This window comes from Elaeis guineensis, chromosome 4 (assembly GCF_000442705.2).
Source record: "Elaeis guineensis isolate ETL-2024a chromosome 4, EG11, whole genome shotgun sequence".
Taxonomy (NCBI): domain Eukaryota; kingdom Viridiplantae; phylum Streptophyta; class Magnoliopsida; order Arecales; family Arecaceae; genus Elaeis; species Elaeis guineensis.
The window spans coordinates 119,935,526-119,940,222 of NC_025996.2; positions in this window are offsets into that span (position 1 = coordinate 119,935,526).

The window sequence follows — 4,697 nt, forward strand, 5'->3', positions numbered from 1 at the left end:
TGTATATATTAGCAACTCAAGCGAAATAAGTAATATATTTGAAAGATCTAAAGTATCGAGGTAATTGACATGTCGTACAAATAATAACACCTAAAGACGTATATGATATACTAATCTGACTAGAGATGGATGAAAATTCAGATTTACATGAAGAGAAAGCTTTTCAAGAGGAAGAACAAATATTAACCAAGCTTCTTGTTGATGAAGAACTTATAATAGCTCCTTTGAATAGGGCTGATCTGCTGTCCAACGAAGTTGAAGCTAATTTTGTATTTAATTTTGATGAGTCAGAGGATGATGATCAGTTCATAAATAATGATGAGATAGAAAATGATACATTAGTCGATCATTATGATTCAGAGGAGGACCTATACATCGAGAAAGATACGGATATTGATGAGTAGATCTATATTCTTTGTTGAATCTTCTCTTACAATAATGGTATGCGATATAATTCTATTCATTAGAATATAATTTATTTTTTACTATTATTATTAATATTATATTTATTTATATGTCAAGAATTATACGTATGGCATCAGGAGACAGATAACGACGTTCACGTTTGCAGCCTACCCCTAAGGCTGAGGTGCCTTCATCCATTTCCCCTGCCGCATCAGCAGAGTCGTCAGAGGGTCCTGCATTAGCAAGTCCAGTGAGGTAGGTCCTAGTGAGGTAGGTTTGAGTGGTATTATTATATTTTTTATATAATAAAATTTAATTTTTTTATTTAGATAGCTATCAAATAATGATTTATTTATTATTATTTCAGGTCAGTCTCCACCAGTGGTGATGCGAGGGTGAGGTCCATCGAAGAATCTTGCTCTAAAGTGTTGGAGATGCGAGCACCTGGGATAGCATCTCTATATTGAGATACCATCCGACTACACCAGGCCTATTAGGAGATGGTGCAAGCCATGACAGATCGAGCTGGACATTATATACCGTAGCTATGCCTCCGTGATGCTTTTCGATTGGCATCACGTTATACGAGTTTAGAGAGAGATTTTCTATATCTAGTTATAGATAAAATAAATTATACTATAAATATTTAATTAGCATGGTATTCTTCTAATATTTGTTTTTGGTAGGGTGTGTTTGATATTATTGATTTTAAGGAGGATCACGTGCGGTGAGCTGTGGATGCTCATTTATGCTTGCATTTCAAGGAGTATCACCACCGCATTCATCAGCACTGGTACCATGTGATGCAAGACCATGGGGTGGAGGCAGCGCGACAACGTCGTATGACAACATTACTATGGATGATTGGGCCTCGTATGCCGACATTATGAGGATCCAACATATCAGGTTACATAGCTAATTTTTTTTTTTAGAGTTTAATGATTGAATCATTTATTCTTAAATTCAGTTTGTTACCTACTAATTTGATTGTTAACTGTACAGAGACGATGTGCCCAGAATACCATGAATCGGATGAGACAGACCGTATCGCATTGTGGGGGTTCGAGATTGTTTGCTCGTCATATAGAGTAGATGGCAAGTAATTTTTAATAGGCATATTTTAACTTTCTAACTATTTAAAATTTTTTTAATTAATTATTCTCAAATTATAGAGATATGCAGAGAGTGGCGAGCTTCCTGATAGGATCTATATCTACCAGTGGATCCACCAGCGACGTCAAGAGAGTGGACGACAGAGAGCAGGAGCTTTTTGTAAGTTTTTTTAATTATTTTTTTATTTACAGTTTGATTTTTAGTATGAAATTAAAATAGCTATAACTTTAATTTTCAAGATCATATGATAGGCATCAGATCCCACCTATCTTGAGGGCTCGATCGTACCCACAGATGATGAGATCTACGATCAGATACTTGGTACGAGATCCAATTATGTTAAAAATTTAGGGCATGAGATCAGTGCTCCCTCATCCTCACGCTCGTCTAGGGCTGACTCCATACTGCCTGTGATGCTCAGCTAATGGAGATGCAGAGACAGGCTACTGAGGATCGATAGTGGATGGAGCAGCAAGCTGATGAGTTGACTGCACGTATCGATGAGTGCCACAGCTCCAAATCCAGATGATGGAGAAGATGATGCAGCTGATGAGACAACAGCAGATCGATCCGAGCTCTTTCGGCACTCTCCTTCCCCAGCCCGTTCTCTTTCTGTAGATACCAACACTTGACGGCTTTTTTATATTACTTTTTATTTTTATTTCAGATCGCTTATAATTTTAGTTTAATATAATAAAATGATGAAATTTATTTATAAATTTATTATATAAATTTTTTATTTTAATTTTATAGATTATAAATAAAAAGTATTATAAATATAAATTAAAAATAAATATTTATAAATTATTTTAAAAAAATTATGTGTAAATTTTTAGTGACAGAATTATTTTCCATGAAATTTTGATCGCCAAAAAAGCTATTAGTAGTGAAAACCATTGGTCGTAAATATTTTTTTAATAAATTTAAAAATATTAAAATTTTATATTAAATTATTAACGATGAAAATAGTTTCATCATAAATAATTGTAATTTAGTAGTGATAAAAATTTTATCGATAATTATCATATTTACGATAAAATTTTTACATTGCTAATATTTTTTTATAAATCTAAATTTTATAAAAAAATTAATTAAATTAATAGCAATGAAAGTATTTCATCATAAATAATTTTTTAAATTATTTTTTATTAACGACATAATAATTCATCATAAATTAATTTTTTTATGATAAATTTTTTTTATCGCAAATAGTTTTCAAAAAAAAGTTTTTTTTAATGATAAAAATTTTTGATCGGTGATATCGATTATTCGTGATGAAAATATTTTTTTTTAGTAAAAAATTATCAACAATGCTATTATTTATGATAAAATATTAGCGATAATAATTTTATTGCTAATAACTATTATCGATGAAAATCTAATATTAGCGATAAATTTTTTACGTCGCTAATATCCTTTCTGTTCTAGATCTAAGGATAAGATCCATGCTCAGCGTGATAGGTTATGCTCGAAATTGATCAATAGATTGATTAGTTTATTTAATCAATTTTGACTAGTCTATAGCTTTAGGGGATGAGCTGTGATCTAAGAGTACAGACTGTACTCTCTAAGGTAGGTTATATTTTTACTGATTAGATATCAATCCAAGATATATTAAGAAAGGTACCAGCTGTCTAACAAGAAATTAGTTGAGGTCCTGAGAAATCCATCTTCATACCTACAACCAACTCTTAATTACTCCTCTTTAATTACTTGCTTTCTAGTAATTTAAAGTAGTTCCTTAATTGATATTTTTTTGCTCTTAATTTAAGGATTAAAAATCACTCAAATGTAACTACACAGTTCTTGTGGATATGAACTGACTCACTACTGTCTATATAGTTTTGAGTTAGTGATTTATTTTTGATGCCTACAACAGTGATCAAATTTTGGCACCACTATCTGGGATCATATTTTGGTTGCTTTGAGTTTGTAAAAAAAATCAGCAAAAATTAGAAAAAAAATTTTACACTGACACTGCATAAGCTATTTAGGGGATTAGAGACCTAAGCACAAAATCTAATAAGTGAAACCAACTAATTGAATTTTGATTGTGTCAATTAAGTCAGACATCTTGACTTTTTGCATCTCATCTTCATAAATTACTTTAAGAGCACAAATCCTAATCAACATAAGGTGGAGATTTCATTATCATTTCTTAGCCACAAACCATCACCCTTCATATTGTATTAACCAAAGTCTTTAATCTAAAATCAATTAGACTTTAGCCTCTAAGGATTCTCGAGCTCAATAGGACAAAGAACCCTTAGAGTTGGACTAAATTCAGATTGGTCAATCTGACTGGTGTCTAAATAAGTGGTTCAAGAATAAGATCCCAAAAAAAGATGAATCTTTAATTGATTATGTTTGTTGGCCTGACTAACTTAGTTGGTATCTAAGAAAAATAATGGAGGAACTCCCATCAATCTTATACTTATCTAGCCAATTGGGTGGCTGATCTGTTACTTGGAGTGCTCGAAGGTGACCTGAGTGGTTAGGAGCTGTCTAGATTTAGAATAACCCTTAGTTAAGATTGATTGAATAATTTGATTATTAGCCCATAAACATTAAACCTAATAAAACTGTTCTCATCTATCGTCTCTAGGTTTAGGACTCTCTTAGGATTCTCATCTTTAGAGCTTCTTTCTTTCTTCTTCTTCTCTTCTTCTTTTTCTTCTTCTTCTCTCCTTCTTTCTTTAAAAATAAGAAAAGAGAAAGAAAAAGGAGATTATTTTGATCTAGACTCTTATTTGTATATTAAAATAATTAGAATAATCTGGTAAATTAAATCTGTGCTAGGAATATAGAATGGATGAGCTGTTATATAGATTAGATCATTTATTAGCTATCAGACACTCTCCCTCTCTATCTTTTCTTCCTGCATAACAAGTTGAATGTCCAACTGTGCACTAATTTTTTGTATTTATGTATGAGCCAATTCATCAAGATCAAATCCTATTGACACGTAGACCAAGAAATAACCCACACTTCAATGCCTGCAATTCAGGTTGGAAGGCTCAACCAAATTTTTTATGGAATCCACACTCAGTGGTTACCCCAGTAACACAAGAATCTACATTTGTAGAAGCACCCTATTACGATGTGCCCTATTCACTATATCAACCTTCTCCAAGTATCTATAGCCCACCATTTGAAGAGAAGGTTCAGCAAGCATTAGA